This window comes from Oryctolagus cuniculus, chromosome 19 (assembly GCF_051225735.1).
Source record: "Oryctolagus cuniculus isolate XC-2025 breed Fujian yellow rabbit chromosome 19, ASM5122573v1, whole genome shotgun sequence".
NCBI lineage: Eukaryota > Metazoa > Chordata > Mammalia > Lagomorpha > Leporidae > Oryctolagus > Oryctolagus cuniculus.
This window is the reverse complement of record NC_142885.1, coordinates 34445335-34468573: the sequence shown is the minus strand read 5'-3', so window position 1 is coordinate 34468573 and position 23239 is coordinate 34445335. Positions and strand designations below refer to the sequence as shown.

At 42.0% G+C, this 23239-nt stretch overlaps 1 protein-coding gene and 1 pseudogene across 4 annotated transcripts in view; one reads left to right on the top strand and one right to left on the bottom strand.

Annotated features, from left to right (window-relative positions):
• TPST1 (tyrosylprotein sulfotransferase 1) overlaps positions 1-23239 on the bottom strand; it is a 153118-nt gene that overhangs the window by 10267 nt on the left and 119612 nt on the right. The window lies entirely within an intron of this gene.
• On the top strand, positions 212-21775 carry LOC149120483 (mitochondrial import receptor subunit TOM5 homolog pseudogene; annotated as a pseudogene). The gene is made up of 2 exons (XR_016226343.1): positions 212-240; positions 13603-21775. The product of XR_016226343.1 is annotated as a mitochondrial import receptor subunit TOM5 homolog pseudogene (transcript).

The window sequence follows — 23239 nt, the reverse complement described above, 5'->3', positions numbered from 1 at the left end:
TATCCTATGCTTTTTCTCTATATACATTCTTATGATAAAAAGTTTAATTTACAGAGATTTAAGAAGGCCAAATAGAGGTTCCATCACAAAGAACATCAGAATAACAAAGGAAGGACCAAGCTTCCAGGAGATTGACTGAGGGACAATTTTAGTAAAGAAACAGTGGGAATTATAAAAAGCATACAGCACATCCTATCCCATCTCCCTGACCATGGGCGACTACATCTTGCTGGGAAAAAGGTAAGCGGAAAGCTCCAGGATCCATCACTGCCAATGCTGCAGATAGGCAGCCTTAGCTACAGGAGAATATGTCTTCACTGGCTTTAAGCTCACTGCTTTGCTTCAAAAAAGCAACCTACAAATGGCTTCCTCTGCCTTCAAAGCCCCAGACCTGAGCTGCTGTGGCAGCTGCTGCAAAACGCCATTCTGTGTTAAGGCACGTCAAGCAGCTCCTTCATTACCAAAAGACCCCAGAGTCAGAGCCAGGGGATGGCACAGGGCAGAGAATAGGCCCCTCTGCATGTCCCAGCCACAGGAGTACTGGACACAAGCCCTGGAACCACATTGGCTTGTTCTGCAGGATCTAGGAAAGTTTCTGTCTGCTTTGTGGGGCTCGGTGCCAGTAGCAGCCAGTATACAAGCCCAGAGGACCAGACCTGAGAAAGTTCCCTTCTGCATTTCTTAGCTCAGGGTTCTGGGTGGCCAGGACACAAGTACCAGTGTCAGTGTTGCATGCCATGTGGAAACTTGAGGCAGCTCCTCTGTGCCCTGAAGCTCTAGGACTGTGGCTATAATCTCTGGAGTAAATCATGCTCACTGGTGGGACCTGGATGGCCCTATCTACAGTATAGCATCTGGTCCACAAGCCCAGCATAACTGGTGCTTGACCTATGAGACCTGGGTAAGGACGCCACTGAATCCTGCAGCTCTGGGTCTGTGACTGTTATTTCTATAAGTCCCAGGGACATCTGTGCTTCCGTGTGGGTCCTGAAGAATGCCCTACCGACATCTCACTGATCCAGGCTTATACAATTTAGTGCAAAAACCCAGCATAACCTGTAATTAATCTGCAGAATATGGGTAAGTCACCCTCCAAGTCTTGCAGCTCTGCAACTGGGACTGTTGCAACTAAATTCCAGTCACCCAAGTTCTTCATGTGGGACCTGGGAAAGACCCTATGTGCATTCCAATGCTCCAGACCCATACCTGCCAGCATAATCTGCGTGTGAACCATGAGACCTGGGTAGTCTCCATTGTACTCAGCAATCTGGGACTGGGACTGTTCACTCTATGAGTTCGGGAACACTGTGCTAGCCCCATGGGACCTGTGGAGAGATCTACCTCCATTCCACTGTTACACACCCATGGTTATCAGGGCACAATCCCCAGCATACCCTACGCTTTCCCTGTGGGACCTGTACAAGGGGACCTTCCTGCTGTGCAGCTCCAGGGCTGTGATTATTAGTACCGTATTCATTAGAGTCACTAGAACCTACTCTGCAGGACCTGGGGAGACCCTACCTGTATTCCACTGCTCCAGGCCCACATATTCAAGTGTATAAGCTCCATCATAACCTTCATTTACTGTATGGAACCAGGGCAAAGCCCTCTTCATATACCCCAGTGGTAAGACTAGGGCATTGGGTGCTACAAGCACCCAAGTAGGATATTGAGATGGTTCCATCTCCATCACACAGTTCCAGGCCCACAGGTATTGGTACCACAAGCCCCAGTATCATTCAGGCTTGCTGGATAGAACAAGGTGGCTACTTCCATCACACACCATAGTGTGACTGACACCCAACTTTCTGAGGCCTGAAAACACACACCTTTGGAAGCCCACATCCACTACAAAGTCACACTACTACCCCTACAAACTGCTGCAGACTATGTAACTGTGGCACTCATATACACTTTTGATATTGATTGTAGCTAAATAAATCATTCAGAGGTTATATTTCTGGGTTCACCTAGAATCAAAGCCAAAGCTGCTAACTGCATTCCATCTAAACAAAAAAGACTTTTCCAGGGCCGGCGCCATGGCTCACTTGGTTAATCCTCCGCCTACGATGCCAGCATCCCATATGGGCACTGAGTTCTAGTCCTGGTTGCTTCTCTTCCAGTCCAGCTCTCTGCTGTGGCCCAGGAAGGCAGTGGAGGATGGCCCAGGTGCTTGGGCTCCTGCACCCACATGGGAGACCAGGAGGAAGCACCTGGCTCCTGGCTTTGGATCGGTGCACCACGCCAGCTGTAACAGCCATTTGGGGGATGAACCAATGGAAGGAAGACCTTTCTCTCTGTCTCTCTCTCTTACTGTCTAACTCTGCCTAATAAAAAAAAAATTACAAGACTTTTCCAACAAAAGCTACCCCATAAAGAAGAAACTGTTAAACCATATGCACAGATGCCAATCGAGACACATCCAAAAGGATATAATAGTTCTCCAGAAAAAGACACTAATTTTAAGAAAATCTAAGGGGGGCAGCACTGTGGCACACTAGGTTAAGCTGCCATCGGCAGCACTGGCATCCCATATGGGTACCAGTTGAGTCCTGGCTGCTCCACTTCCAATCCAGCTCCCTGCTAATGTGGCTGGGAAAGCAGTGGAGGATGGCACAAGTGCTTGGGCCCCTGCACCCACATGGGAGACCTGGAAGAAGCTCTTGGCTTCTGGCTTTGGTCTGGCCCAACCCTGGTCATTGCAGCCATTTGGGGAGTGAACAAGCGGACAGACGATCTCTCCCTCTCCCTCCCCCTCCTCTTCCCTCTTTCACTGTAACTCTGATTTTTTCAAATAAATAAATCTTTAAAAAAAGAAAGTCTATGAAGTGCCTGAAAAAGAACTTAAGGGGAGGGTAAAGCCGCCACCTGCATTGCCGGCATCCCGACTGGGTGCTGGTTCGAGACCCAGCAGCTCCACTTCCGATCCAGCTCTCTGCAATGGCCTGGGAAAACAGTGGAAGATGGCCCAAGTCCTTGGGCCCCTGCACCCACGTGGGAGACCTGGAGGAAGCTCCAGGCTCCAGCCATTGCAGTCAATTGGAGAGTGAACCAGAGGATGGAAGATCTCTTTCTCCTTCTCTCTCTGTGTAACTCTGACTTTCAAATAAATAACATAAATCTTTAAAAAAAAATTTAAATAATGATCCTAAGAAAACTCAATGAGATACAAGAGAAGAAATGAGGAAAATAATGTATGATATGAATGAGAAATTCAACAGAGACAGAAATCATTAAATTAATATCAGGCAGAAAATTTGAAGCTGAAAACATCAATCAATGAAATAAAAGATACAACTGAGAGCTTCATCAACAGAACAGAATAGGTAGAGGAAATAATTTCTAATCTTGAGGACTTCTAAAATAATCTATTCAGACTAAACTAAAGAGAAAAGAATTAAAAAGAACGAAGAAAGCCCACAAATGGGGTATCATTAAGAAACAAATATTTGTATTATTATGATACTTGAAGGGGAAGAAAACGAAAAAGGCATTGAAAACTCCCCAAGTGTTGAAAGCAATTTGAATATCTAGATACAGGAAATCCATATTACCCTAAACAGACTCAATCATAAAAGACTTTCTTCAAGACATAAATAGTAAAATTGTGAAAAGTTAAGAACAAGGAAAGAATCCTAAAGACAGTGAGAGAAAAACAGCAAGTTACATATAAAGGATATTGCATTATATTAATAGATTTCTCCCAAAAATTCTACAGAAGAGAATGGGATGATATATTCAAGGTCTTGAAAGAAAAAAATTTGCAACCAAGGATACCATCTACATCAGCAATGCTACTCTTTAGAAGTAAAGGAGAAATAAAGTATTTCCCAAACAAAAATTTAAAGAATTCATCAAAAACCAGACCAGTTCTACGAGAAAGTACTACATTAAAAATAAAAGTATAAAAGCAACCATCATGAAAACACACATTACAAAATTCACTAACAGAGCAGATACACAAAATAGAGAACACAATTCTGTCTGAAAGCTACCAAAGCACAAAGATAAATAATAAAGAGGTTTAAAAAAGAGAATATATAAAAACAATCACTAGACAATCAAAACTAAAAGGAGTTAGTTCTTATCAATTAATTTTAACCTTGAATGCAAATGGATTAAAATCCCCAAATGAGATATGTTGGTTGAATGAATTAAAAAACAAGACCTTACTATATGCTGCCTACAAGAAACTAATTTCACAAGCAAAGATATAAATAGACTAAAAGTGAAAGATTGGAAAAAGATATTCCATATAAAAACAAGCTGGAGTAGCTACACTCATACCACATAAAACAGACTTTAAATCAAGAAGTACAAAGAGGGGGCCAGCGCTGTGGCACAGTGGGTTGGTCCTCTGCTGCGGCCCTGGAATCCCTCGTGGGTGCCGGTTCTGGTTCCGGCTGCTCCTCTTCCGGTCCAGCTCTCTGCTGTGGCTGGGGGGTGGGAGGGTATCCTTGGGCCCCTGCACCCGCATGGGAGGCCAAGGGGAAGCGCCTGAATCCTGGCTTCGGATCAGCACGGCTCTGGCCGTTGCAGCTGTCTGGGAGTGAACCAGTGAACAGAGGGCCTTTCTCTCTGTCTCTCCCTCTCACTGTCTGTGACTCTACCTCCCAAATGAATAGATAAAATCTTAAAAAACAAAGTACAAGAGGAAAATATTATATATTGATAACATAAATCCAGCAAGAAGATTTAACAATCATAAATACATATATACCCAACACAAGACAACTCAAATATATAAAGCAAATATTAGATCTAAAGGGAGAGAGGGAGAGATAATCTCCACTAAAGTAATAATGGGGGACTTCAACACTCTTGGTCATTAATAGACAGATTATCTAGAAAGAAAACCAAGATGCAAAGTTGAACCATACTATACAGCAAATGAACCTAACGATTTACAAAACATTTTATCCAACAGCTTCAAAATATACATTCTTCTCATCAGCACATGAACATTTTCTAGTATAGACTATATATTAGACCACAAATCAAATCCCAGTAAATTTTAAAAAGCTGAAATCACATACTCTGTCTTCTCAGGCCACAAAGAAATAAAACTAGAAATCAACAAGAACAATATAAAGTTAACCAATATATGGAAATGGAAAAACATGCTCCTGAATGACCAACGAGTCACTGAAGACATCAAAAGGGAAATCAAAAAGCTTCTTAAAACAAATTAAAATGAAACTACAACATGTCAAAATCCGTGGGATACAGCAAAATCAGCAGAGGGAGTTTTAAGGCAATGAGTGCATTCATTAAATAAATAGAAAAATCTCAAAAAACAAACAAAAAAAATCCAATCTAATGATACATATCAAAGCAAAACTGGGGCCCGCATTGTGGCACAGTTTGTAACACTGGCATCCTATGACAGAGTCCGGCAGCTCTGCTTCCCATCCAGCTTTCTGCTAATGTGCCTGCGAAGGCAGAAGATGATGGCCCCTGCCACTAAAGTGGGAAACCTGGCCCAGGCCCTGTCGTTTGACCATTTGGGAAGTTAACCAGCAGATGGAAGATTCTGTCTTGTCTCCATCTCTCTGTAACTCTGCCTTTCAAATTAATAATAAATCTTTCTTTAAAAAGTGGGTTCTTGTAAATAATATATAGTTAGAATTGTGTTTTAGCCTACTTTGATAGTCTGTTAGTTGGTATTTTTAGGGCATTCACAGTTTTTTTTTTACTTTTTTAAAGATTTATTTTATTTATTTTGAAGGCAGAGAGAGAGAGAGAAAGTGGGAGGGAAGGAGGAAGGGAGAGAGGAAGAGAAGGAGGGAGGGAGGGAGGGAGGGAGGGAGAGAGGGAGGGAGGGAAAGGCAGAAAGAGAAGTCTTCCATTTGGTCGTTCACTCCACAAATGGTGACAACAGCTGAGGCTGGGCCAAGCTGAAATCAGAAGCCATGAGTTACTTCTGGTCTCCCATGTGGGTGCAGGGGTTGAAGCACTTAGGCCATCTTCTGCTGCTTTCCCAGGTGTATTAGAGAGCTGGATTAGAAGTGGAACAGCTGGTACTCGAACCAGTGCCCATGTGTGAGACGAGCATTGCAGGTGGCAGCTTAACCCACTATGCCACAGCACAAGTCCTAATCACTCACATTTAAAGTGGTTACTGATAATAGTTTGTTTAATACCTCCCATAATTGCAATTATTTTTCTATTTTTTTAAAGATTTATTTATTCGATTTGAAAGTCAGAATTATACAGAGAGGAGAGGCAGACAGAGAGTCTTCCATACACTGGTTCACTCCTTAATTGGCTGCAATAGTTGGAGCTGTGCTAGTCCAAAGCCAGGAGCCTGGAACTTCTTCCGGGTTTCCCATGGGGGAGCAGGGACTCAAGGACTTGGGCCATCTTCTACTTCCCAGGCCATAGCAGAGAGCGGGATCAGAGGTGGAGCAGCTGGCACTCGAACTGGCACCCAGATGGGATGCCGGCACTTCAGGTGGTGGCTTTAACCCACTGCGCCACCGCGCCAGCCCCTATTTCATTCTTTTTCTTCTCTTTCTCTCTCTCTCTCTCTCTCTCTCTCTCTCTCTCTCTCTCTCTCTCAGTGGCACAAAGATAGTCAGGGAATTCATTCCCTGTTGGTTCATCCCCCAAATGCCCATAATAGCCAGGACTGAGCCAGAGTTGAAGCCAGGAGCCAGGAACTCAATCCAGATCTCCCATGCCAGGAGTGCAGAGGTAGGAAACCAGTTACTTGAACCATCAGCACTGTCTCCCAGGGTCTACATTAGCAAGAAGCTGGAGTCAGGAGCTGGAGCTGGGTATTGCACCCAGGTACTACAATACAGCACACAGACATCTTAACTGGCATCTTGACTGGCAGGCTAAAATGCCTGCCCTCTTCCTCTGGTTTTAACTGTGATTTTTATGGCTCCATTGCTCCTCTCTAAGCATACCAATTACACTTCTTTAACAAAATGTCTCAATCATTACCTTTGAGTTTGCAATATATATTTATAACTCACCTAAGTCCACTTGCAAATAACTACACTGCAGGTAGTGCAGGTTATTTAACTAGAGAGTAATCCCAAATCCTCCCTGCTGTCCCTTGTAACACTGCTGGCATTCACTTCACTTATCCATAAGGTATAATCATCAAGTACATTGGTACTATTGCCATTATGAACAAACTGTTATATTAGATCAAATTAGAATTAGAAAAATATTACTTTACTTCATTAATTCCTTATCTAAAGATCTTTATTTTTGTAGATCCAGTTTCCAACCAACATGATTTTCCTTCTCTCTGAATAACTTCTTGTAACATTTCTTTCAAGGCAGGTCTACTGATGATGAAGTCCCTCAATTTTTATTTGTCTGAGAAAGTCTTTATTTTCCCTCTAGCTATAAGAGATAATTTTGCTTAACATAGAATCTAGGTTGGTAGGATTTTTCTTTCAACACTTTGAATATTTTGCATGTTTTCTTATCCTTGTTGCTCCATAGGTAAAGTGTTTTTGTCCTCTGGGTTCTTTCAAGATTTTCATCTTTGGGGCCAGCATTGTGGCACAGTGGTTAAGCCACGTGATGCCAGCATCCACATGAGTGCTGGGTTCAAGTCCTAGGGCCCCTGCCACCCTTGTGGGAGACCTACATAGAGATTCAAGTTCCTGGCTTTAGCCTGGCCCAACCCTGGCTGTTGTAGCCATTTGCGGAATGAACCAGAGGGTAGAAGAGCAATCTCCTTCTCCCTCTCAGTAACTCTGCCTTTCAAATAAATAAATACATTTTCTCTTCTAAAAATATGTTGTCTTTGATTTTCTGTGAATATGATACGTGTAGGTGTAGATTTTTTTGGTATTTACCATGTTTGGTGTCCTCCAACCATTCTAGGTCTGTGGTTTGGTGTCTGTCATTAATTCTGGAATTAGGTTGTCTTCATTATTTATTGTAGCTCCAGGCATCAGAGGCTAGAGGTTTAATGTGCTATGATTCTGAAGGAGTTTTTCAAAGACCAAGTACACACAGTTCTACCTTTGCCCTGTCTCTAGCAGACCCCCAAGATCTTCTGTCTGATGAGTGTGGAGGTTACTACAACTCTCTCAATCCTTTATAGGACAAAACACTACAAAGACCTAAAAGAAACGCATATACAAATGTGAGCTCCACATGTTTATCGCTGCTTCATAGGTTTTACTTGTGCCGGTGATGGCATGCCTCCATCTGAGAGGCTCTGTGGGCCAAAAGATAGCATTTCAAAAGAAATAACTCAAACACAAAAGTAATCGCATTTGTGCTTTGGGTTTGTAGGCTGAAATTCGGTTCAAGGCTTTGGAGTGAGGTATAATTAACTTCACTGTAAGTACAGCCTTCAACTGTGAGATTTCTTAGAACATACAAGGAGGGCAGAGAGTATGCCTAAATTGTCTGTAAAGTTTTGAAAACCCAAGGAAGCAGTTGTGAATATTAGCTCATCATTCTTATTATTTGCTCTCAGGCCATGTCCAGTCTCCTTATAGGATTAAAGAGGAACTGACCTACTAACCCCAATACCACTTCATCTGGTCACCATAGCCTCACCTATAGTAACAATTTTCAGTTAAGGTGTAAACAAAAACCTCAGAGCAGCTTAAAACTGATGTAGTTTACATTACTTGCAGACTTCAAATCCAATCTTCCATGGGCCCCTTTTACTTTAAACATCTTTTTTTAAAAAAAAAAAAAAGATTTTTATTTATTTATTTATTTGACAGGTAGAGTTACAGACAGTGAGAGAGACAGAGAGAAAGGTCTTCTTTCCGTTGGTTCACTCTCCAAATGGCCGCAACGGCTGGAGCTGCGCTGATCCGAAGCCAGGAGACAGGAGCTTCTTCCCGATCTCCTATGCGGGTACAGGGACCCAAGCACTTGAGCCATCTTCTACTGCTATCCCAGGCCACAGCACAGAGCTGGACTGGAAGAGGAGCAACCGGGACTAGAAACAGCACCCATATGGGATGCCAGCACCACAGGCGGAGGATTAACCTAGTGCACCATGGCGCCGGCCCCCTAAACATGGTTTTAACCAGTTTAAATTACTTGGTTTTAACCTTTGGTAATTAGATATAGCAAATGGGAAGACAATGGTTAAGTACTTATAACTGAGGAATGGCAATGAAACAAGGGAAGAAACAAAAATTATAAAAGGCAAGGAGGAAGCCCTATGTTTTTAATAGAGACTAACAGTTCTATATCCTATATAAAGAGAAAATAGGCACCTTCTCTTTATAACACAATCGTTAATTTTATTTTGATTTAATACAATCTCTACTGAAATAATGATCAGAAATTTATTAAGGGACGCAAGGAAGTATGTGATTAAATGCAGAAATAATTCAACATTAAATTATTAAGATTTGGTCTCTTTGTGGGACAAATCTACTCAGAAACTTGACTTTCCAGAATGACTCATTCCCCAAGGGTTTCAGATAGCCAAACTTTTTACAAGTTACAAGAAAAAAAACCTGCCAGAAATGTTATGAGGCCAATTCTATACTTGGCTTGATTTTATAAAGAATATTAAACTTTTTCTAATTTATTTTCATGGAAAAAGTATTGTGGCCACATTCTGAGAAACACATGTGCCTTGCTATTTGTGGTAGGTAACCTCTAAGATGGAACCCCAAGCAGCCCCACCTCTGGTGTTCCTGAACTTATATGTAACTCCTTCCAAGTGTATCTAGCAACTTTCTTATAACAATGAAAATGTGGAAAAGAGATGGGATATTACTTTTGAGATTAGGTTACAAAAAAAATCTGTTATCTTCTGTCTTGGGCACTCTCTCTTGCTTGCTTGCTTGCTCTGATGGAAGCCAGCTGCATGCTGTGAACTGCAAAGAACCAGTATCTTCAGCCAACAGCCAGCAAGGCACTGAGCCTGCCAACACTCACACAAGACAGCTTCCAGTGGGTCCACTCTCAGCTGAACCTGGAGATGACTACAGCCATGGCTGAGAGCTTGACTGCAGCTTCATGAAAGACTCTGAGCCACAGGCTTCTTCGAGGTAAGCTATGCCTGGATGTTTGATCCACAGAAACTGGGGGATAACATGTTTTTTGTTTTATGCTAATAAGTTGTAGGGTAAATTGCTGTGACTCAATGGATGAACCGTATAATTTTCGTGTTAGGAGTGCAGCTCTGTTGTAACAAGTACCTGAAATGTGAGAAGTGTCTTAGAACTGGGTAGTGGCAGCTTATAGGACTTCAAGGGAGGCAGCAATAAAACCCTAAATCACTATACAGTGACAGCAGATTTTGGACTTTGAAAGGGCTGCCTCTGAAAAGTTCAAGGAACATGAGGGACATCTGATTGGAAACTGCAGGCAGGGAGATCTTCATCATGAAATAGCAAAAAGCTTGGCACCCCTATTTACGCAGTTAAGTAGCAAGTAGAAATGTGCCTAAGGAACTAGCTGGCCCAGCTGGAAAACTTCCAAGCAAAGTGTTAGGGAAGCACCTGCTTTCCTCTTGATGTTTACAGAAAATGTGCGAGGGAGAGAAACTGAGGGAAAGACTGTTAAAAAGAAAAAAAAAAAGAGCCAAGACAGGGCTTTGAAATTGAGTTTGAAGATTCTCAGCCTCACCATCTTCACTGTGACAGTATGGCAAGGTCACACTTCCTTCACTGACTGTTTCCATGGTCACAGCACCATTTCTGCCATTGACTTCCTATGCTGGGGCCCACCAGATAACAAGATAATCTCTCCATCTTAAATTCATTAGCTACACCTGCAAAGTAATTCCTTTTTGTCAGCTAACATAACATATTCACATCCCAGGCATTAGGAAGTGGACATCTGTACAGGGTCCCTGTTCATACTATTACCTGCAGGCAATAGATAACACATTATATTTAGATTTCTGCATACTGCAAATGAGAACACAGGGATGAGGAAAGTGCTGTTAGAAATGCTAGTCACAGGCCAGCTCTGCGGCTCACTAGGCTAATCTCCACCTGCAGCGCCGGCACACTGGGTTCTAGTCCCGGTCGGGGCACCGGATTCTGTCCCGGTTGCCCCTCTTCCAGGCCAGCTCTCTGCTGTGGCCCGGGAAGGCAGTGGAGGATGGCCAAAGTGCTTGGGCCCTGCACCTGCATGGGAGACCAGGAGAAGCACCTGGCTCCTGGCTTTGGATCAGCGTGGTGCGCCGACTGTGGCGCACCGGCCCCAGCAGCCATTGCGGGATGAACCAATGGAAAAGAGGACCTTTCTCTCTGTCTCTCTCTCTCTCTCACTGTCTACTCTGTCAAAAAAGAAAAAAAAAAGAAAAAAACAAATGCTAGTCACAGGGTAGGCATTTAGCCTAGCCCGGGAAGACACCAGCTTCTCATACTGGAGTACCAGTGTTCCACACCTGGCTCTGGCTCCTAACTCCAGCTTCCTGCTAATGCAGACCCTAGCGGCCAGTGGTGATGGCTCAAGTGACTGGGTTCCTGCCATCCATATGGGAGACCTAGATTGAGTTTCCAGTTCCCGGCTTTGGTCCAGCTCAGCCATAGCTGTTGCAGGCATTTGGGGAGTGAACCAGCATACAGGAGCTCTTTCAAACTTTCAAATAAATAAAGTTAAAAAAGAAATGCCAGTCACATTGTCCTTACAGACAAACAACAAATTCATATATATGTCTTTAAATTTTAATATAATATGCTACGTAGGAAATTTCTCCTGGTGTGTGCTAAAGGAGCGTAATATCTATAGCTTTCAAACAATTCAGCAGCAGCAGCAAAAACCAAAACCAAAATACCTAAGCATACATAGACACACAAACACAAAGAAAGATGAAGAAATGAAGCAAATATGGCAAATTTTAACAACTGATTAAGCTATGTTAAGGGTATTTATTATATATATGTATTAAAGATTTATTTATTTATTTGAAAGGCAGAGTTACAGAGAGGGAGAGAGAGAGAAGTCTTCCATTCACTGGTTCACTCCTCAGAGCTGGGCCGATCCAAAGCCAGGAACCAGGAGCTTCTTCTGGGTCTCCCAAGTGGGTGCAAGGACCCAAGCACCTGGGACATCTTCTACTGCTTTCCCAGGCCATAGAAGAGAGCTAGATCAGAAGTAGAGCAGCTGGGACTCGAACCAGTGCTTATATGGGATGCCGGCACGGCAGGTGGTGGCTTTACTCTCTACGCCACAGTGCTGGCCCCTATTATACTATTCTTTCAATTTTTCTATAAGTATGAAAATTTGGGGAAAAAGGAGGCATCGAAAATTTTAAACACAACAATCATTAACCCTACAAAGCTCACTGCAATAGATGATAAGAAATATAACATTTGTGTGTGGGCTGAAACTAAGGATTAAAGTCAAGGGTTGGCAAGTGATTCTGTAAAAGGCCAGAGAGTTAGTTATTTCAGGTGTTGTGGGCCATATGTATAGTCTGTGTCCAGCTACTCAACTCTACCGGCGTAGGGCAAAAGCAGACACAGGCAATATATAAATGAATGAATGTAGTATGTGCTGATCAAAGTTTTATTTATTTGAGAGGCAGAGTTACAGACAGAGGGAGAGACAGAGAGAAAGGTCTCATCTGCTGGTTCACTCCCCAAATGGCCCCAACAGCTGGAGATGGGCTGATCTGAAGCCAGGAGCCAGGAGATTCTTCTGGGTGTCCCACGTGGGTGCAGGGAACCAAGGATTGGGGCCATCTTCTACTGCTTTCCTAGGCCACAGCAGAGAGCTGGATTGGAAAAGCAGCAGCTGGGACATGAACCAGTGCCCATGTGGGATGCTGGAGCAGCAGGCAGAGGCTTAACCTACTATACTATAGGGCCAGTCCCATGATCAAAGTTTCTTTACATAAACAGATGATAGGTCACATTCTGTCTGCAGGCTCTGATTTGCCAATCCTTAATTTAACTGAAAACAATTCTTTTAAAAACTTTTATCTACGAATGTTAAAAGATTTGTCTCACAATTAGGGGTTGTGAATTCAAATGTTGCTGTAACTTCAAATCTAATTTCTTTCTCTCTCCCCTCTTTCTATAAACTCACTGTCAGCCCGAATACAATTTTTCCTTTCTTTGAACTGTACTTACATGCACAGAATTGAATTAATCATAATTCTTAGTTCCTGACAAACTCATCATTAGTCCATGTGTGGTCTATTACTTATATAATAAAATAATTCATTATTTTTAATAATGTACAAAGCACTGTCCCTTGAGGGATTGATACTTGATAAGTTTCACAGCAGGGAAAATATACAACTCTAGCCAGATATGATAATACAGGAAGGAATCTAGAATTTGAAATTTACATCTTTAATTCCACTGGGCTCTTGTAGCCCACTAGAGACTCATTATTTCTAAAACATAAATACTGTTAAACAGTTGATAACAGGCATGTTTACATAGTCTCAATCTCTTAAAATATTTTGGCAGCTCTGCAAATCTCAGACTGGGTTCTTGGAAAGTTCACCCATCTTGTACTGTCTATAAACAACTGGATAAATATTGTTAATACTTATTATATCAAGAAGAAAAAAATGTTAATCATCTTCAGAAGCATGATATTCTATTCCAAGAATATTTATTTAAGAAAAATAAATATTTTGAGAAGGGGAGCACACAGCGTTGTGGCTAGGAGCTGGTGAGGAAGAGCTGTGATTTTCTGAACAGAAGGCCTCCCATGGAAGCTGGACCCGGAAGAGATGAAGTGGAAGATGCACGAGGATGGGCTCTCTTCCATATGAAGAGATGCATGTGTATGTGGCCCTGCTGTGAGTCACTCCTTGTATCTTAAAGAAACTGGACAGCACATGAAGACTGGGCAGCATGCTGAATGCATCCTGTGAATAACCCAGTTACAGTTTCTACCCCATTCTGCAAATGAATAGGCCCAGAAAGGTGAGAGACTCTTGAATGAATGGACATTAAAAAAATTCTACTTGTTAGGAACAAGTTTGGCTCCCGTCATTGTCCTGCATAGCTAAACTAGAAAATTATTTAGGAAATTTGAAGCAACTTGTGGTCACAGTGTGCCCTTATGCCTGTGAATTCCGTTTTCTAGCAAGTATTAATTATAAGGGAACAATGTCTGAAGTAGTCCTGTCTTGTCAGTTATTTCTGTTTACCTTTTTGCTTCTGTCTGGAGTGCATTTGTGAAGAATCCCTTACAATTAATTACATCTTACAGAAGTCAGCACACAGCCACAGTGACATTTTAGCACAGAACCAGTAGGCTATATTTTTAATAAATGTACCAATTAAGAATGACATATTTATTTTTTAAAGATTTATTTTATTCATTTGTAAAGCAGAGTTACAGAGAGACATAGAGACAGAGAGAGAGGGAGAGCTCTTCCATCCACTGGTTCACTCCCCAAATGGCTGCAATGGCCAGAGCTGAGCCAATCTGAAACCAGGAGCCAGGAGCTTCTTCTAGGTCTCCCATGTGGATGCAGGGACCCAAGGACTTGGGCCATCCTCTGCTGCTTTCCCAGGACAAAGCAGAGAGCTAGATCAGAAATGGATCAGTATCCATATGGGATACTGGCACTTCAGGCTAGGGCTTTAACTCACTGAGCCACAGTGCTGGCCCCAAGAATGATATATTTCAGTATACTGACTTTTGGACACAGCTGAACAAGTAGTTTAGAATATGAGTTAAATATTAGGAATGTATAATGGCTATTAAACAGAAACTTCTTCTTATTGTAAAAAGCAGTATAAATATAGAAAATTTAGTATTAAGACTTGGATTTTCTGGCAGGAATGCTAAGTAATTTTCAATCAAAGAAAACTGTACCAGACCAAGTTTCAGAGATACTGAGAGACAATTATACATGCAAGTACAATCAACAGTACCAATTTCCTTTCACTGAAAGAAATTTCTTTTCTCAAACTGAGGAACCTTTTCTCATCCCTTCTTCTTTAGACAGGAGAATATACAAAGCCATCTCTGTGCCTACATGGCCCTAACTTTTATGGCAGCTATCACACTAAATTATAGTTAATCACAAATCTATCCATCTTCTTCATTGAAATTTTACATTTTTAAAGTGGTACAATTTTACTTTCTCTCTCTCACTCTATCTCTCTCTGTAACTCTACCTCTAAAATATATAAATAAAATCTTTTTTTTTTTTTTAAAAAAGGGGGGACCAGCACTGTGGCACAGTAGGTTAAGCCTACTGCAGTGCTGGCATCACATATGGGTAACTAGTTCAAGTCCCAGCTGCTCCTCTTCTGATCCAGTTCTCTGCTATGACCTGAGAAAGCAGTGGAGGATGGCCCAAGTGCTTGGATGCCTGCACCCACATGGGAGACCTGGAAGAAGCTCCTGGCTCTTGGCTTCGGATTGGCTCAGCTCTGGCCACTGTAGCCATTTGGGGAGTGGAAGACCTTTCTCTCTGTCTCTCCCTCTCTCTGTAACTCTACCTTTCAAATAAATAAATAAATAAATAAATAAATAAATAAAATCTTTCAAAAAAAAGTGGTACAATTTTATTTATTCATTTATTTTAAAGATTTATTTATTTATTTGAAAGTCAGAGTTATACACAGAGAGAAGGAGAGGCAGAGAGAGAGGTCTTCCATCTGCTGGTTCACTCCCCAATTGGCCACAACTGCCCCGATCCAAAGACAGGAGCCAGGAGCTTCTTCTGGGTCTCCTATGCAGGTGCAGGGGCCCAAGGACTTGGACCATCTTCTACTGCTTCCCCAGGCCATAGTAGGGAGACGGATGGGAAGTGGAGCAGCCAGGACTCAAACAGGCGCCCATATGGGATGCCAGGACTGGAGGCAGCGGTTTTACCCATTATGCCACAGCACCAGTCCCTAATTTTATTTATTTTAAAGGCAGAGTTACAGACAGATAGTCCATTAGCTGGTTCACTTCCCAAATGCTTGCAACAGTATATAATGGGTCCGGCTGAAGCCATGAACCATCTATGTCTCTCGTGTGGGTGGCAGGGACCCAAGGACTTGAGGCTGCCTCCCAGGGTGCACATTAGCAGGAAGCTGTAATCAGAAGCAGAGCTGGGACATGAACTCTGATGTGGCATGTAGGCATCCCAGGCATCATTAACTACTGTGCCAAACATTTGCTCCTGTAATCTCCATTTTTATAGTTGATAGATGGAAAAACATTTCTGAGACCAAACTGCATTATAGATTGACCACAGAGAGGCAGATAAAGTAACTCTTTTTGGGGCTTCCCTGATTTGAACTTTCACACTTAACTATGATAGCACTTTATAGGTTGCTGGTGATATGGGCTAGGCAGGCAGCTAGGAATTTTCAGAGCTGGAGGTAACCTGCAAGCCACAAGTCCTGCCCTATGTGTAATACCACCTGCTTACTAATCAGTGGAAATATCCCCTTCCTGGAATGTATTTCCTTCAACTAGGACCTGGGGTGAGGATGCACCATGTAAATAGCTACTACCCCTTCTGACCTCAAAAAAGAGGCTGGGAAAAGCTCTCTCTACTGACGAGGACTGGAGGTAGGTGCTAAGGTTCCCCCTCTCTACTTCTCCCTCCCCATCCCTTTTCTCCTTCTGGCCCACTCCCCACCTATGCTCATTTGTGTGTTCACTTTCTCACCTGCTGAATAAAATTTATCTTATATATCCCAGCATTAAGAATCTCTCCTGGGGGCTGGCATTGTGGCATAGCAGGTTAAGCTGCCACCTGTGACGCCAGCATCCCATAAGGGTGCCGATTTGTGCTCCAGATGCTCCACTTCCAATCCAGCAATGTGCCTGGGAAAGTAGTGGATTATGGCCCAAGAGCTTGGGCCCCTATACCCATGTAGGAGACCTGGATGAAGTGCCTGGCTCCTGGCTCCTGGCTTACTGCAGACATTTGGGGAGTGAACCAGTGGATGGAAGATCTCCCTCTTTGTCTCTCTCTCTCTGTGTAACTCTGACTTTAGATAAATAAATCCTCTCTTTATTCAAGAACTTGGAATAAAAATTAAACCCCACTTCTCCCACTACAGTCGCATTCATTCTATCAGTCCATTCAATTTTACTCTTGCAAATTATTCAAGAAGTTTAAAATTTTTTGATTAAAATATTTTATAGCTTTAAGAAGAACCTGTTATCTGTTTAATTGCATTTTGAAATATTCTTGAAGGAACCAACTGATGCCAGGTAGGACAGGAAAAAGAAAGAAAGAAAAAAGTATAGAAAAAAAGTAAAGAAAAAAAGAAGAAAGTCTTTCTAGTCCAAACATTAGTAAGTCTTCAATATGAGAAAGAACAGATTACTTTTTCAAAGACTAATAATCATGATGTTTCATTCTTGCTTGGAAGAACACTCGACGAAAAAAACATCACTTCAATACTAAAGCTTTGCCTCATTTTCCTTTCTTTTTTTGGCAGGGGTTGGGGGGGAAGGAGGATATGATGAAAAAAAGGAAGAAAGACTGGGCTAGGATAATCAAATTCCCTGTGGGAAAAGCTTACAACAAAAAAGGGAAATTAAGAACAAGGCTGAAGAAGGTCACACACTGTTAAGACATCCAGTTTAACAAGATCTAAGATCCAGAGATCAGGAAATATTCACATTTCCTTAGACCAGAAAATAAAAACTGGCTTAATTAAGCAGAAAATTGTAACTGTTGAGTTCACTGTAAAGACCAAGCCTCTCTCTCTCTCTCACTCTCTCTCTCTCTCACTCTCTTTCTCTCTCTCTCTGTGTGTGTGTGTGTGTGTGTGTGTGTGTGTGAGTTCTCAGCACATTTCTCTGTAGTGGCTATTCACACTCTTTTTGGCTGCCTAGGATTTGAACACCTTTCCTATTTTTGGGAAATAATCTCACCTCGTGAGTCTTGGTGGGAGACAAGTCCTGTCTCCAATACAAAAGCTGATAATAACAAACACTTGCACTTATTTCACATCTCCTTCTGCATTATTTTAATGGTGACTGCTTTATTAATTTTTTAAAATTCAGCGTTATATGCTTGGTCAAATTTTCATCTGGTGCTGGTTCTTTTTTATTTATCACTCATTTTTTAAAGAGAGAAGTTGTTCATATTTCAAATATTTACAGAAGGTTCATATTAGAGAAGGGCCAGCAATGCATTCCAGGAATTCTCTTTATGGCACAGGTTGAATGAGGATTCAGTTTTGCACCTTTCTTTTTCCACAACTAACCATCCACACTGTAGGGCTGCTCCCATTGGTGAGTTTCTCCTTCAACCTACTTCACAACAGAAAACACTGTGCAAATATGATTTATGAGCTATGTTACCACCACAGCCCCACTGCCCCGTCTCCCTACTTAATGTTCTACCAAACCATGTCCATGGAAGCTATCAGCACTAGGGTATGAACTATCCCTGTCAGTCAGAGACAAGAGAATGCTGGGTTTTCCCTCAGGGTTTGTCAATTACTATGGCAATCTGTGCTCTTCCCACAATGGGTAACTTCATCACCTTTCTTGGCCTTCACTGCATTTGCTGGTCATACTTCAGAATCTTCTCTCAATTAGTTCAGCTCATTGTTTTAATTGTCACTGCATTTGTCAGCTCTTCCTTGGTATCTTGTTTGTGGCTGTAAGTTTTTCCAAGTATCAAAGAATTTATGTTTCTATTTCTCATTATAGTTATTGTTTTAGAGTAATTCCAAGATGAGGAGAAAACGGCTATCTTTAGCATTTAAAAACTGAAATCCAAATATGTTTTTCTAATTTTGAGTAGATTTTAATAAAAGTATGTAACATGTAAAGGAAAATGAACAAACAAAGACTAAACAACTCAATGAAATTTTAGAGTGAACACAGATTAAGAAACAGTGCTTCCTTCTGGTCATAATGTGTCCCTTTCTTCCAGTAAGAGTGATTTTGAACTTTATAGAAATGGAATCACCAGCCCCTCCTAACTTGTACTCTTCTTCCTCTTTCTAGAATTTGCCTTTCTATGTACCTCATCCAAGTATAATCATACAGTGTTTATCCTTTTGTGTCTGGCTTCTTTCACTTTTATAATAACTTGAAAGTTCACTCATGTCATAGCATATATCAGAACGCCATTCCTTTTTGAAGGCTGAATAATAATCTATTATGACTTTATTTATCCAGTCAATGACTGCTAAAGATTTGAGTTGTTCCCACTTCTTCCTACTGGGCATAATGCCACTATGAACATGGCTGTACAAATATGTTTCAGTTCCTGCTTTAAAAATTATTTTGAAGATTCATTTATTCATTTATTTATTTGAAAGGCAAAGAGAAAGAGAGAGAGAGAATGAATGAGAGAATTAGAATCCAACGGATTTTATCCAATGGACCAAGCCAAAGCCAGGAGCCAGAACTCCATCTGGGTCTTCCATGTAGGTGGCAGGAACTCAAGTTTTGCAGACATGTTAACTGGGAGCTGGATTGGAAGCAGAGTAGCAGGGACACAAACTGGACCCTGATATGAGATGTAGGTGTCCAGGCTGTACCTTAAACCGGATGCACCAAAATGCCAATTCCCTAGTTTTCAATTCTTTTGTGTATATATTCAGAAGTAGAATTGCTGAATCAAATGGCAATTCTATATTTAATTTTGTAAGGAACTACCATACTATTTTCCAAATATTATTTTATAAGGTAAGCTAGTAGGTGTGAAGTAATTTTGATTTGCCATAAATTGGGTGGTGCAACAGGAACCAACTGATTTAAATAGAAAGGTAACTTACATGCAAAGATAAATTATACCACATACTGGGTGATGTTAAATCTTACTATTGAGTTGAAAGAGTTCTTTACATATTCTGGATACTAAACTCTGCATACTATATATATTTTCACTTTCTTGGTGATATTTACAACGTTGAGTTTTAAATTTCAATGGAGTCTAATCTACCAATTTTGCACTTTGTCTCTTATGCCTTTGGTTTCATACCTATAAAACCAGTCATAAATCCAATGTCACAAATATTTGCTTCCATGTTTTCTTCAAAGAGTCTTGTTTTTTATATTTTTTATTTTCTTTTAAGACATTTATTTATTTGAAAGGCACATAGCAAGAAGGAGAGAAGATAGAGAAAGAGATATTTCAATTGCTGGGTCACTCCACAAATGGGCACAATGGCTGGGGATGCTGTAAGGCCAGGCTGAAGCCAGGAGTCAGGACCTTCATTCAGGTCCCCCATGTGGGTGCAGGGGACAAAGGACTTCGGACCATCTTCCACTGCTTTCCCAGGCACACTAGAAAAGAGCTGGAGCTGGAGTGGGGCAGCTGGGACCTTAACCAGCACCCATATGGGATGCTGGCATCACAGGCGGTGGCTTAATGCCACTATATCAGCCCTGAGTCTTGCTGTAATTCCTACATTTAGGTCTCTAGTTCATTTCAAGTTCATCTGTGTAGATGGTATAAAGTTGGTGTACAAGGGCCGGCACCATGACGCAGCAGCTTAATCCTCCACCTGCAGCACTGGCATCCCATGTGGGCACTGGTTCTAGTCCTGGCTGTTCCTCTTCTGACCCAGCTCTCTGCTGTGGCCTGGGAAAGCAGTGGAGGATGGCCCAAGTCCTTGGGCCCCTGCACCCACATGGGAGACCCGGAGGAAGCTCCTGGCTCCTGGCTTCGGATTGACACAGCTCCAGCCGTTACGGCCATCTGGGGAGTGAACCAGCGGATGGAAGACCTCTCTCTCTCTCTGCCTCTGCCTCTGCCTCTCTGTAACTCTACCTTTAAAGCAAATAAATAAACTTTTAGGGGCTGGCACTGTGGCATAGTGGGTTAACACCCTGGCCTGAAGCACCGGCATCCCATTTGGGTGCCAGTTCGAGACCCAGCTGCTCCACTTCTGATGCAGCTCTCTGCTATGGCTTAGGAAAGTAGTACAAGATGACCTAAGTCCTTGGGCCCCTGAACCTACATGGGAGACCCAGAGGAAGTCCCTGGCTCCTGGTTCCGGATGGGCAGAGCTCCAGCCATTGCGGAGTGAACCACTGGATGGAAGACCTCTCTCTCTCTCTCTCTCTCTCTCTCTCTCTGCCTCTCTTCTCTCTGTGTAACTCTGACTTTCAAATAAATAAATAAATATTTTAAAAAATAAATCTTTAGAAAGAAAGAAAGAAACTGACAAAATTTAGCAAACTAGGAATAGAAGGGAACTTCCTTAACACAATAAAGATCACTTATGAAAAACATGGAACTGGGGCCTATGCTATGACATAGCAGGTAAAGCTACCGCCTGCAGTGCCAGCATCCCATACAGACACCAGTTCGAGTCCCAGCTGTTCCACTTCCAATCCAGCTCTCTGCTATGGCCTGGGAAAGCAGTAGAAGATTGCCCAAGTCCTTGGGCCCCTGCACCTGTATGGGAGACCCGGAAGAAGCTCCTGGCTCCTGGCTTCAGATCAGTCCAGCTCCAGCTGTTGCAGCTATTTGGGGAGTGAACCAGCAGATAGAAGACTTCTTTCTCTCTGCCTCTCTGTAACTCTGCCTTTCAAATAATAAATATTTTTTTTAAGAAGAAAAAGAAAAACCTATAGCTAACACTATACTTAATAGGGAAGGACTGGGGCCAGCGCTGTGGCGCAGCAGGTTAACACCCTGGCCTGAGGCACCGGAATCCCATATGGGCGCTGGTTCAAGTCCCAGCTGCTCCATTTCTGATCTAGCTCTCTGCTGTGGCCTGGGAAAGCAGTAGAAGATGGCCCTGCACCCACATGGGAGACCCAGAAGAAGCTCCTGGCTTCAGATCAGCGCAGCTCCGGCAGTTGCGGCCAATTTGGGAGTGAACCATCGGATGGAAGACACCCCACCCCACCCCGGCCTCTCTTCTGTGTAACTCTGACTTTCAAATAAATAAATAATCTTTAAAAAAAATAGTGAACGACTAAAAACTTCTCACTCAGAACAGAAACAAAAGTATGCTTGCTTTTATACTATTAATCTATCTAACCTTGTACCAGGCAAGAAAAATAAATAAAATTCATCCATATTAGAAAGTTTCCAGAAATAGAACTGCAGTACACAAAATAGACCCAAATAGCTATAGCCAACTGATACTTGACAAGGATGTCAAATCCACTGTAGGTGGTTCAGAATAGTCTCTTCAATAAATGGTGCCAAGACAACCGGATGATGATAAATGAAAGAATGAAGCTGGATCCCTGCCTCACATTTCATATACAAAAATGAACTCAAAATGGATCAAAGAGCTAAATATAACTTAAAAACCATAAAACTATTAAAAATACACGAGTAATTCTTCATTCCTTCAGATGCGTCATTCTAAGAGATTTAACAATAAAAACACAATCAACAAAAGAAAAAAAGAACTTGGACTTCATAAAAATTAAAACTTTTGTGCATCAAAACACAACATCAACAGAGTGAAAAGGCAACCTACAGAATGTAAAAAAATTTGCATCATGTATCTGATACTGGTTTAACATTAAGAACACAAAAATTGGGGGGGCACTTAGCACAGTGGTTGAGACGCCACTTGGGATGCAGAATCCCATATTGGAGTGCATGGGTTACAGTCCCAACCTCTGACCCAGCTTCCTGCCATAAAGTACACCCTGTGAGGTGGCAGGTGATGGATGAAATACTTGGGTCCCTGGGATATGGGAGATCCAAACTGAGTTTCTGTCTCCTGGCTTTGGCCTGGCCTAGCCCTGGCTGTTGTGGGCATTTGGGAAGTGAACTAGTGAAGGGAAACTGTCTTTTTTTCTGAATTTCAAATAAAATAAAATAAAATAATTGAAAAGAAAAAGGAGATCCAGTTGTTTTTTCAAATGCTGAAATCTCAACAAAAGATTACATGATGAGGCCAGCACTGCTACCCCATATGGGTGCCAGTTCATATCCTTGCTCTTCCACTTCCTATCTAGCTCCTTGCTTATGTGCCTGGGAAAGCAGCAGAAGCTGGCCCAAGTAATTGGGCCCCTGAACCCATGTGGGAAACCCAGATGAAGCTCCTGGCTCCTTGCTTTGGCCTGGCTGTTATGGGCATATGAGGAATAAACTAGCGGATGGAATATTCTCTCTCTCTCTCTGGATCTCCCTCTAACTCTTTCAAATAAATAAATAAATATATCTTTATATGTACAGGCAAAACCAAACCTATGATGGCAGAATTCAGGATGAGGTTCTTTGGAAAGGAGAGAAGACAGAATTCTTTAGAAGGGCAGGAAGCTAGCTTCTAGGGTAATGTTAACATGTCTCTGGAAAGAAAAAGCATTTCCCTGGTTTACAAATGGTAGAGAAATAAAAAGGAACTGACAACAGTCTGTGTAGTCTTTATTCAGTCACAAACCATGACCAATGGACTTTCATTATGAG